Source organism: Sinohyriopsis cumingii, chromosome 12, assembly GCF_028554795.1.
Source record: "Sinohyriopsis cumingii isolate HCF-2022 chromosome 12, ASM2855479v2, whole genome shotgun sequence".
Classification (NCBI taxonomy): Eukaryota; Metazoa; Mollusca; class Bivalvia; order Unionida; family Unionidae; genus Sinohyriopsis; species Sinohyriopsis cumingii.
In genome coordinates this window covers 55,150,531-55,164,308 of record NC_142972.1, presented here as the reverse complement: position 1 = coordinate 55,164,308, position 13,778 = coordinate 55,150,531, and the positions used below count along the sequence as shown (strand labels likewise).

The 13,778-nt window shown below is 34.2% G+C and overlaps 1 protein-coding gene across 1 annotated transcript in view; it reads left to right on the top strand.

Annotated features, from left to right (window-relative positions):
* The first annotated feature begins 4,238 nt into the window (after positions 1 to 4,238).
* LOC149786489 (uncharacterized) overlaps positions 4,239 to 13,778 on the top strand; it is a 72,421-nt gene continuing 62,881 nt past the window's right edge. The window contains exon 1 of the mRNA XM_089976952.1: positions 4,239 to 4,560. The gene's annotated coding sequence lies outside the window, so the exon portion shown is untranslated. The remainder of the gene's footprint in view (positions 4,561 to 13,778) is intronic.

Sequence of the window (13,778 nt, the reverse complement as noted above, 5' to 3'; positions counted from 1 at the left end):
ATGAAACTTTTCGAGAAAAAAATTAATGTTTCAGTTCAATGCATTTTACCTAACCCCCTTTCCAGCTATACTCTCTTAATTCTAAATATTTCAATATATGTATATAATGTAATTCATAGACGATCGTGTGGCCTTCTAAATCCTAACCATATACTAAACGACTTCCAATGTTCTGTCCTCCCCCATTTCTGGCATGTTGGATCCATTTGCTTTCCCTTTCACACACTAAATGTAACCAACGTTGAGCCTTGGTACATTAACTACGGCTGACGGCTGACAGAGGGGTGTGTTTCAAAGCATGCGATGGATAGTTTGTCCTCAAGCATGAATTCCTTGCGGTACCATACTCCATACGCTTTTGCTGTCGTATAGGCATCCTTCAAAAGACTGATATCTCCGTACTCCAGAAATAATTGTCTAAATGTTCAACAGCAGCGGCGTAAAATGTCCATATTGGATTGGCAATACTTTCACATTTCTTACTAAATATCAGTCGTGTTAGAAGCGTGTAATAGAAATCTTCTCGTTGATCGGTGTGCATATTGTCTGGGTGGTAATAGTGAGCATCAGAAAAATACGGGACGACAACCTGTTGATTGGCTTCGGTATGGAAAAAGTGTATAAAATACTAGTTGAATATATATGTCACTCCAAGCGTTTTCGGCATTATCCTAAAAAGAAAGACCAAATAATTCCTATAATCTTTAATTTGTACCTATCTTACTTTCATATATATGAGCTTGAATTCGTTAATGGTCACTTTGAGACATTCCGCGCCATGCTCTGAATAGTATTGCAGAAGAAATTGTCCGTCGTATCTGGAGAAATTATGAGCCATCACCGCAGCATAGTGATGACAGTGTCCGTAACGTTGGATGTCCTCTTAGCTCCAAATGTCATCGATTTTAAGATCCATTCGGTGAAATTACGAAGGGTTTTAGCTGTCCTCGGAAGACGTTTTCACGTCCTCCTGGAACCTTGCTACAATGAGGACGATGCAAAATATAGGTTGTTGGATGCACTTCTCGCAAGCCCGATGCACTACGAGTAATTATGGATGTGAATACTTGTCTCTTGCATACATTTGAAATTAGTTTCTCCTTCAGATTTTAGTTTATCTACTGTTCACTGTAGATGTTTTAGGTGGTAGCTTCGATGTTCGAGTCTATGATTTTTTCACAAAAATGCAACTTTTCGTTCCCTTACAAACATGTGCCATGGCGTTATTGGTTCAAACGAGATTTCCACAGTTGGAGTACAATGTCAGTATTTGGCAAGCATTTGTCTGTTGCTGAACTTGTATCATGCGATGCTATTCGTAACACACATCACTGATAAAGGTTCGCTCGCCAGCTGTTCAATAAATTCGTTCGTTTCCTTCCGGAATGCAGGGTATAGATGCTAATAAACACAATATCTCTCTCGGCAATGAATGAGTTGGTCACGACAGCAAAACTCTTGGTCACATTTCTCATAATAATAATAATATATCTGAGAAATCCGGTGATACTTGAAATGGCATTGAAATAAGCTTGAAGATGATAGACGTTTTTTTTGTTGTTGAGTTTAATTATAGTAGCGTTCGCACAACTGTGCATGTGCCACTTTTTTCTGACTGCACCGCAGCCTGCTAGTTGTTCCTGGGGAAGGGGATGGTGCCACCTCCCCCAGGCTTTTATGGATTCAAGGAACCCTGATAGTTTGGCCTCAATCTGTGGGTCCATAAAGGTCCCTACAGTTGAATGGTTGACTGTCATTAGTGGGAAGGAGAGCTCGGGAATGTATTTTCCGTCATTGAAATGTCGCCCTGGAAAAAACATGTCTGACCGTCTAAGTTGTTAAAATAGACGCTGCTTCTTTTGGTACTGCAAAGTGCGTACACTACTAATGGGGGGGGTAAACATGATTCGTCTTTTGCCGATGACTTTAGGCGGTGTCAATTCAGCCGGTTTGCTAAACTCAATCCAGACAGACGATTTCAAAATGTCCTAATGAATGGGGAGTCTCAAGCAATCGTCATCATCTCTAGGCAATGTTGTTTCAGAGTCTCTAGCAAGGAATGCCACATATCAACGATGAAACCTACTTTCTGGGGAGGCACTTCAAAATTGAACTCAGACTTAAATTTCAATGTGTAAGTGTAAGCAGTGGTTCTAAATTATCTGGATGTTACTTTTTTCTGTCTCTCAAATGTTTAATAATTTTCGGGGGCAACTAAACGATCATTTTGGGATGGATCTGGTCTATCTTGATATTACGGTAGACTTGGATAGTATTGATTCAGGTTCGCCCATCTCGTCTTCATAATCACTCGCATGGATTTCAGCTAACACTTCATCTCGTATATACGATACGGCTTATAGTATCATCTTACTTTCTTCTATTTTCAAACTCAATTGTTACAGCATTATTCCAAAATTTCATTTGACTAACCTTATCACGCAGCGGGCCATATATATATAGAGCGAGAGACAGAACGAGACAGAGACAGAAGAAAGACAGAGATTAAGCACATCAGACCTCTGTTATCATATGAAATTTAGAAAGACTGATACGAATGCTGGCTTCAGATAAAACAACGGTATGCTCCCTCTGCACAGTGATACTATACAAGATACTTGCTAGTTCTTACAGCAGAACGAACATTGGGCTCCATATTTCTCACAACGTTAAAAGAAAGGAACGACTGGAGAAGCCAGAGAAAAAAGTCAAGATACATGTTAACATTGTCAAGAGAAAGGACAATGGTCTTAAGATTATCCTAAGAAAGAGGAGAAGAAAATGTAAAAAAAAGTAATAGGAAGAGGAAAGTTCTTCAGAGAGAGAGAAACCCATTTCCGTCAAGAAATGAAAGAAATCCGGATAACAGGTAATAAGTTAAGATAAGTAAAACCATATGCCGATGAAGATATGTAAAAAGAGACACAGACAGTGAATGAAAGACGAAAATGGTTCTTTGTGATGCATTGTTACATTTTCATTGTGTTTTCATCACGGGAATATTCCGGAAAGAAATCATTTGTATATCTTTTTCCTGATCATCCAAAAAAAGGGTAAACACACACTCACAAAAGCACACCATTCAGCAAGGGGAAAATGGATTGTGGAGAGTGTGTATGTGGTGTTGGCAGGTAGAAGTGATGTGATGAATAATATGTGTTCGATTTCATCTCCTTCGTTTACACTCTACACGTATCTTTTGATACCTGGTTTGGGGGCGACTAATAAAGGAGTTTTAAATAGTGTGAACGGGATGTAAGATGGTAAAGGTGATCTGATGGTTAGTACGCTTTTTGGATTTAATCTTCTTTTTCGCAAATCCCTATCTTCTTATATTTGGTGTGAGATTTTAGGCACATATTAAGGCATATTGGATTGCGTTTATTGGCTGCTGGATGATATGCATTGTGTTCTGGATAGAATGATTGTGTGATTTATTATCCTTATTCATTTTACCATTTTATTCCGATTGTTGTTGTGGGGACACTGCATAAGATGTATTGGATAGTATGAATGAGTTCTTTAATGGTCTAAAGCTCTTCCCACGTTCAATTACGGTTGACCTCAATAAGCGTTTGGATAGTATTCAAAATGTGAGTGAGGAATTGTATATGTGGTGTACTTGAATAATCAAAAAGTTGGAGTTGTATTGCAAGCTGTGTGTTTGGAAAGTATTTAAACAGTTGAACCTTGCATTTTCAGTGCGTTCACATAGAGACACATAAAGCTATGCTTATTTCTACCGATTGCGGTCAACTATACTTACACGTACCTCTTGATATCAACTCAGCCAATGATACTATGTCACCATGAACATACATCAGCTAATATAATACTCTTACCGTTTGAAATTGTAAATTTTGATACATAAACCCATAACCATGTTAAACCTTGTGGAACCATATATAACGTGATTCGAGAGGCCTTAGAGCCCCCGTGTGTTAACATATGGGCGCCAATATAATTACCGCTTGAGGCCCAGTTCATATAACTACTAGCTCTATATTTAGAACACGTTTTGGCTACCTATTCAGCTGTTCGCCGATATAGATCTACCGTGTCATGCATAACTTTCCGTTTGTATAAGTCTATTATCATGAATAGCATGTACAGTCACTGAGCTAATTTATGTTTTAATGAGGAAGTGCGTTCAACTTGGAATTTCCAAAGTTTTACGGTGACGTTGAAAGTCACATTCACATTTTTTCAGCGATCTTTACAGATCAGTCTAGATCATATCTTTGCATAATACAACATACGGATCATTTTCTTATTGTTTGAAAGGATAAATGTGACTTACTTGATCCAGTTTATTAAAACAACAATGCTGAAAAGCACAATAAAGTGCGTTTTGATCTAAACCAGGTGTTTATCATGAACTTATATGCTTGATATCACAGGGCAACAAAAGAAGAAATACCATGGAAAATTAAAAAGTTTCCTTTATTACCATGTTCAAAACCAAATGCTGAAGAAACAGATGTTAAACAGAAGGCATCCATGTATTTTAATCCATATTACAAATCGAAAGAGAAATAAGACGTAGAAAATGCTCTTATGGTAAGCATGTTTCTCTATATATGCTTGCATGGGAAAAGAATGGAAAGCGATCATAGATGACATATATATAGTATATATACACGAATGTTATAAGTATGGGAAACACTATTTAAGATGATATACTTAATTTGAAGTACAAATACACAAATTGAGTCGTGGTAAATATTTATATAAATCTTTACGTCCTAAAACTAGAATAATGAAAGAAAGTTTAAACATAGAAACAAAGAGGTAAAACAAAAATAAAATCTACGATGCGCGAGCGTAAGGGAAAGTTCGAAGATAAAAATTAAAAAAGTAGCAAAGAAAAATACAAAGTTGTGATGTTCCTAGTTTGCAACTCGCGATCTCTTGTTCGGCAAGTGGAACAAAACACTCAGAAAGAAAGAAAATGACGGTGTGGGTTTTTACGTACAAAATAATGTTATTTATGCAATAAAAAACTATTTTTATCTTGTATTTTATTTGCGAGATCGTTGACTTGTACGAATATACATCCGTTTTGCATATTATAAAAAACTCGAGTTCCCATACTTTGTCTGATTCATAACACCACCTCAAACAGGAAACAAAACTGAAACCCTCAAGATTTGTTTCGATGTGATAAGCAGTTGAACGAGTCCAACCGGGTTGAGTCATGTGGATTTTTTTAGTCTTCCTTGTTTAAAGGTTATCAACTTCTCCATAGTTTTAATTTTTTATCCATTTCCTAAGGCGCGTGCCTTGTTATTGAAGCAATGTAATCTCGTCCTGAAGACGTGTGCACCGCAAATAGTTTCTACCTTATAAAGGTGCTCGCACATTAAAAATGAAAGAAAAAAGACGGAATCAATGTCTTTACCTTAAAAACTGTTTGTCTGTTTAATTGTGAATACATACATTCACAATAATGTATTATGTTATAAATTGGATCTCAAGAAGCTTCATTTAGTAGAATAGTCAAATATTCCACATGTTCATGTATAGAACTAAAGGAGAAAATAATATAACCTCTATGGGTGAACCGTGAGTAAATTTCCGACATATCAGTGAAATTAATTCTTTCGTTTATACTTGTACATACAACAACCAATTTGATCCGACTAAAGAAACGTATGAAGTGTAGTTAAATGATTGTCGTAGGAATCGGATTGTAATTATACCTACAACTACCAATTTGTTGCAACTGGAGGAATGTATCAAGCATATTTAAACGGTTTTATCGGTAATATCGTGAGACTGATCAACAAACTGTATCTTAATTTTGTAGCCTTTTCAGCGAGTAAAATATTAGACATTACTTTTGGATACTATTTTCATAAACGATGATGACTGCAGGTATTGCATTCCTGGCTTTGTATTATAAGGTAAACACAAGCTCACTCTCAGAAACAGAAGCTTTGGATGTATTACAACTTTCATTAAATATTAAATTAGTAGAATTTTCAGGATATTTTACGTTTCAATTCCTGCTACATGTTAAAGTATCATAAATTCAAAGAAATTATCTACTTAAAAACCGAAATATAGTATCTTTATCACCTGAGAGATAAGTGCCGTACATTAAGGATCCTATTGCAATCTTTTAAGGGCATGTAGCGTTGGTTTGTAAGAAGAAGGTCCACTTGAAGTCTTGCCACGACTAAGGAGATCTAAAAGTCCATTCTAATGTGAAGAGCGCAAAAACCTTACTGATATACAACCCCACGCTCATTTCATGGTGTCAACGCGATTGTCTAAATTTGTCAAGCTTAGTTTCAGAACCTATGACAACTTTGATTTTTTTGCCCATCGAGATTGTTTATTTGATGTCAGGCAAGGACGAAGCTTGAGATAAGGTTGTGGTTACTCCACTTGCAACTGACAAGTCTTGTTTGGACAATATCATTGATCCTATTGAAAATGAAATCCCTGATCAATACCATCCTAGTGCGGTTGCTAGATCTATGGCAGAAATAGATCTTGGGAATGAATTTATCAGAAACTTATTCCTTTGGCTGACACGTTTATTGGACATGCTTTTTATGTGGTCACGTTAGACATGATTCTGATCAATGAAACGATATTGTTCGCCGTAATCCTCTTTTACCACTCATTGTATTATTTCCCATCAGGATGACAAACGACAATCACTTGTTCTCGAACAGTAAATAGATCCTTAGATATCCTGTTGGTTTGGTGACTATGAAAGTGGTGTGGATCATCCAGTGTGCTATTTCTCAAATGAAAAAAATAAATAAGCACCAGAGAAATAATTCTACTACTGAGAAGGGGATTTTATCTTTGATATTTGCCTTACAACACTTCCAGATGTATATTAATTCAGTGACCCCTATTATAGTACTCAGTTATCACAAACCTAATACTTTCATCAATAAAATGAAAAATAAACTCAGAGACTGTTGAGTTGGAGTTTATTTCTGCAAGAGGACAATATCGACATCAGGCACATCAAGGGAACATAGAATTTAATTGCAGCTGCACTTTCATGTGTACAAAATTCTATATTGTTTCATTTTGTATTCATTTTGTACATAAATAAAACATTGGTTTGTAATTTTCTTATCATCATCTTTTTGTTTGATTAATATTTAATTGAAAGCTTTATTGCATAGATCTTTTATTTTTTTTATTTATTTATTTTGTTCTTTATGAGAAGAAGTCTTATGTATATCGATAATGTTTGTAATTTTGGTTCATCGCAGTAAATTGTAGTGATTATCTATCGCTAATTTTGCGTAGATTCTATTTTGAGAACTTACGAATAGATTTTCACAAGATCTACAGATAGCAATGGTCACGTTAATAATATTAGGAAAATGTTTACAATGTCTTTCGGTAATTTTCAATGGGATAGGTAGGTCATGTGGTTCTTAGAAGAATTAAACTATTTCCATTTAAATGGATTAGGTTAGCTGGTTCTTTTACAATGTGTGATAATTTCAAACTGTCACGTAAGAAGTAGAAGCAAACTGTCTTTTCCCCTTTATGCTTGTTTAAAAGTATCCGTAGTTGGACAATTGTTGCATTTTTGTTTTCTTATGTTCTTGTTGTAACATCAAGTCTGCAGATTTCTTTACTGTGTAATGTGTTTAGATATTATATGATTGGAAACATTTGCTTAGATTATTTAATGGATTAAAAAGTGCGTATTTTACTACAATAATATCCTGAGACACTTTGTAACATTATTCAAAGCAGTTCAGGGAATTCGAGGATCAGACATGTTATCAGAACATTCGATTCTTTTGGGAATTAATAGTTGTTGCTTTTGTGGGGTTTAACGACACATTGCGGCCTGTATCACTCGTGGAGGACGAATCAACGAACCACGGGAAGGACATGCATCAAACTTTGCATTGTGATAAATGAGGGCTGTTGACGGACAAGTACATTAGGGGATCTTAAATTTGTTCGGATTTTCCGATTCTCTTTTTCATTAAAAAATATTTTAAGAGTCATTTTTATAGAATTCAGTGTTTTAACACTGTATGTTACTCTTCAATTTTTATTTCATAATTTTGATAATTACATTCTTTTTCTAGTTTCACACAACTTGTTAGTTTATCATCTATGTGATACTTAGTTCATGGCAATATAATCTTAACTATAAAACGCAAAATATGTTTCTTTTTGAAGAAGATAAAGGTTTATTATGATAATGACAGTACAGTTGTTTCAAGTTAGAATACAGAGTAAAACAATCGTGGTGTTGAATGGCTTCCTACTTGATTCGAAATCAACTGCGATTTCACTTATTATGTAACCTGATACATTATGTGGTCATGGATTATACTGTATGTTGGCATATAAAGTATATGTTTACCTTGTTCTGGTTGTCAGTGGTGAAACTGAACGTAAGGATGGAGCATGTTGAATTTGATAAATTGAATTTTGTATGAGTTTTTAACGTTTCTTTGACTCTTGCGTTCAGCATGTGTTCAAAGAAATCTTTTGATCAAATATTTTGATCGTATTGATTGCTGCCTTATTTTGAAGCATTATTATTTTGCTGCTACTAAATGTATTTTCTTTGGCAAAATAATTTGTTGTTTGGCATTGAACACCGCTTGTTATTCTTTGTTCGGATGTCCACGAGGGGTTCATTTTTGTTGTTTGAAATTCAACGTTAATCTTACCTAAATATTATTTGCAACATGTGTTCTGTTTGAGGTTGGGTTATCTTATGTAACTGTACATACTGGGATAGTGTTAGCTTTGTTGAAAGTAGACTCAGTGGTTAGGAAGTAGCATATACTTACATGTTTTGGCACTCATTAGCCACGGCGAATGTTAATTGTTTTGTTATTGATATCTCTTCTAATTACGATTTCACTAACGGCAAATTATGTTGAAGGCCAGAAGGAACTTTTGGATACACCAATAACAAAATATTAGATGCACAAGGGGATCGACATATATATTTAAATTGGAGTCCATGCAGTTTATATTATCTTCGGGATTGTATTTTCATAAATACTGTTGTTGTCGACTGCTATAATTTTAATTAAAGATCTCCTCCAAACAAATAAACACCTGAATTTTATAAATAGAAAAGAACTAAAACTGCTAAATATATTTTAACTGTATTTATTTAGCATGTAAAATTTGTACAAACAAGATGGACGCAGATCGTTCTGCTTGGTATACTAGCTTTATCCTTTTTGATATAAGATTCATTGATTACTTGCGTATGTATTGAAAAAGCATGAGCAATATGAAATTTGTACTACGCAATCAAATGGTATGTATATAATAATAAATCAAATACATGTTTCTAACAACCGTTTCATTTTCTTTTAAATCACTTTAAGAATGAAGTTACTAGTTGTTGAAAATGATCTGCTTGACCTTAGTATGTATGGTGCCTATCGATACGTAAATAACAAATTTGTTTTAGCACAATAGAGGATATAACATTAAACATTTGGCCATTGCATTTTGTAGCATATGATTTTTATGCAAACAATCTGATCGGACTTTGATGCCATTAAAGTAACATTCACACTTTAAACATTTGGGAAGTTTAAGACTCCCGCTCTTAATACATCTAGATTTGGTAACAACATATGGTTGTAAGCAAGATCGCATGAAAATAAACAACTTTCTGAACATGAATAATATGAATCTTAAGTTTAGCAATAATGTTTGCTCTTCCTAAATATCACATAAAAGCATAATGTTAGCTTGTCTTGCATTCACAAGTTTTCCTTTTGTTAACCTGATCTTGCCATATAAGTGACTTTCTCAATCACAGCATACACATTTTAAAACTTAATACTTTTCGTAGCCCGACAACATATTAATAGCATTATAACCAAACTGTTTAAATTATGTCAAGACAAAAGTGGTCAATATAGCTGCCTTTCAAAGTTTTCATTTTCATGAGCTATTTTACCTTGAATTGGAAAAGAGAATTATGCTAAAATGACTACTTATATCTTCTGTGCGAATGTACACAAACCACAGCATCATATCAACGGTATACCTCTGACATTAGCGCGCTGGATATCGTAAGAAATCTTCTGTCAATATGTTATCCATATTGCTCGCCATAAAAATGTAAATTTGCTTGCTCAGAGTGAATAGCGGACGCGTTTCATCTCCCTGATGAAAAACGTTAAGTATTTTCACTCGTAGCGTCTCCACTCCTGACATTTCTGGGTTTTCCACGTAATTAATGAACTATATCCTTTATTCACTTGGATGAAGCAAATATCCACTCCTTTTACTAACGGATGTGGTGGATTACTGGATTTCCTGACGAAATGCTAAATGGTCTTAATAAATCACTGTAATGAAATACTAATAAATAATTGTGCACTACTCGACAAAAACTTTAATAACATTACGAGCAAGAAATGAAAGAACTGTTTCAAAACATTTTGAGGTAAAAATAAATATCACTCATACTGATGACCCTTGTTCAAATACAGTAATGCGTACGATCATTTGTTAAAATCTTTTTTGTTCGATTTTTGTATGTACTGTTGTAGCTTGTACCTTGAGTGTTTGGTTCAAAAGCGTGATTGATGTTTTAAAAATATAGCACCAACCAACGGTGTTCTTTATCTGTTGTTTACATGATACTTACAGTAGGTTCATACCTCCTTACTGCTTGGTAAACAGTATAAAGGATAGACGTATTAGAATACCAGATGAAAATGTTTAAGTAAATGGATAAACTAAGTGTTAATAAATCCTTCAGTTGTGATTATAAATAAATCATTGCACTAGAGCATTCATTCTCTCTCTCGCACACATACAATTTTTAGTAAGAAAATTAAACACTCTTTCTTTTTTTTGAAATAATTGTTCTTGCGGCACTTAAGTGTGGTGATTGTTTGTACTAAAAATTACCTCATCAGTTGAAATGTGAAAATATCGTACCGTCAATTTGGATTTTGTAAACAAATAGTTATGGTCTATTGTAAGCATTCTCTTTGTGCAATAATGACATCAACTTTACTTACAGCATGCCATTAGGCCCCCAAGGACATATCCAAATAACAGCCATTACTTGAGTGAGTGTTATCAAGTGTGTATTTCAGTAACACGAACTGGCTTTTTGCCCTTTCATACGATAACATTGTCTCCACGCGTATGTAGAAACAGACAACGGTACAAACGGACCTTTGTGGATATATGTATGAACCAGATGAACAGTAATATTTTAGATTATTATGAGATGTATTTGCTTGCGTGTTGCCAAGTAACGGATGAGTTCCATTTGTAATAGATATATGCATGTTAGATGATTATACACGCAGTATTTCACATGAATTGTTACGATGTGGAAGCACGTAAGTTAAGCATTCAAGTATACAGTGAAAAGCAGTTTGATTTTGTTTTCTCTCTCGTGTCACCCTTTTCAGGGAATATCAAAACTGCAAAATATTGCAGGATTAAGAACATCTAAATAGAAGCTACTGACTGATAGACCATGCAGTGGTAATATCATTCATTGCAATCAGATGTTCATTGCAATCAGATGCTCATTGCAATCAGATGTTCATTCGTTCTTGTTTACAATACAATGGTGTGTACAGGTCTAATGGTTCATACGGATTCTTTCTGAAAATCAATACGTATGCTATGAAAGCACGGACCATCGGGCTGGTATCAGAAAGTAGAGATAATGTATACAAGCCCAATGCAATGGATGAGTATTAAATTAGCAATATGTTAAAATAATTGCATCATTCATATTTGCATTTGCTTACAGAGGTGAATCACGTTTGCTACGAATGAAAATAATCTTCATGTATGGACACAATAATTAGTGCACATACAATATAATTTAATGTAGAGGACAACACAGTCATCAATACATTATATCTACCCTTCTTGGCCACCTACTGGAATGGTATTAAAAACAATCCATGATGTTTATGTAGGTTGCAAAATCTTTTCACGTGGCTGGGATTGGTTCGTGCTTCTGAGTTTATCGTATCACCTACCTGTCTGTATTTATATCTTATGCGCACTGAAAACACTTAAACCCCTAATAGAATTATGAATTCTTTATGTAATTTATTTTGGCATGAGGACAATCTAAAACTCGTCTTAATATTGGCACACAATTAATTGCCAAGCTCCATGGTTGGCTTGGGAATATATTATTTCCTCTAATGCAAATAAAACTATGAACATAATTGTGCAGTTTTGCTCATTGGTTTACTGTATCATTATGCAGTGCTTTCTCCTGCTTTGCAATAAAAGATATGTTATGACCCCTAGTGCGAAAGTAACGGTACTCATGTCACTTTTATCATTGATGCCTCTGCGTGTCCAAATCTTAAACTTCAGTTTGATGAAACATATTGAAACTTCTTTAAGCCTTTAACCTACATCTGCATAAGATTCAGCATACTAAAGTTTAACTGTCTGTCTCAAGCGATTTCTAATTACTAGTCTTTGTCAACAAAGTCGAATTCCTAACACCTATATATGTGTGTGTGTGTGTCTGTGTGTCTGTGTGTGCATCTGTGTGTGTTTCGTGAATTTGTATTTTGTAATTTATGTATTCATTATGTTTAAGGAGTTGCTATAAAGTTTTCAAGGAAAGTCTATTAAAATAACTTAAATAAAACAATGAAAAGCTAAATACATACCAACCTGTTCTGAATAAGCTATGAGTCTATTCTCTTCTAATAAGTAGCAGATATGAATGGAAAGGAATAAGATTTTGAAAATTCAACAAAAATGTATTTCCCTTGCATACAAGGAGAAAATGGAAACAAAACGTACAGTATTGCGAAATAAATCCCGAATTACAGACACAAGTCCTAATAATTTAAAGTCTTGAATAAACTTTAGCGGAAATCCAAATTAAATCCAACGCTGAAATTGTCGATGTGTCTGTGATGGCTCGAAAATACCAATGGTCCTTTGTAGGATCGTTGTAACATAATTAGATGTTTGATTTCACTATAAATGCAAGTCTCTATTTCCAAGAATGATACCAAAGCACCTTTGTATTTCCAGAGAAGAAAAGAAATAATTTGAATTAATAAATTCCAACCCAAATTAAATACTGAACACAACAATTGATACAAAATGATTATGTTAGATCATAAAAACGAATAAATAATTACTACAAAATCAAGATTATGTAGTCCTCAACTTACCTCAGCTCTCAACTAGCCTTTTCTAAGGAAAATGAACCTAATAGAAAATACCATTCTAGGAAGATCTTAATGTTTCCAAATAAAATATTATTTATTGTTAGAAAGTCTGCTACTAAAATAATAATATATTACCTGGCCAATGTCCGCTACACCAGGTAAATTGATGGGGGAATTACAATAACCTTAACCCAGACCCAAATAAAGATATTTACTTCTATTAATCATGATCTTGATCTTAAACCTCATAAACAGAAGGACTATTCTAGCTGTGTTCGGGTTGTGTACAGAATAATACAAATATCAATACTTCCGGTCAAGTATTAAATGAACTTAATTTTGGACAAGTACAACGTTACATCAAAATAATACATAATGAAATAAAAATAATTCTAAAGAAGGCTAGCAAAATAAATAATGCAACTTAAATATACATAACACTTAACAAAAAAGAAAGATTTATGAGAGAAAGCTTTCTTTTAACTATTAGTCAAATACGCATGTGATAAGAAAACAATCTTATGAATTACACAAAGTATACTTGAAACAATATGATATTTATATACACGTGAGAGTACATCTGCTATTAAATTGTCTTTCCCCTTGACGTAC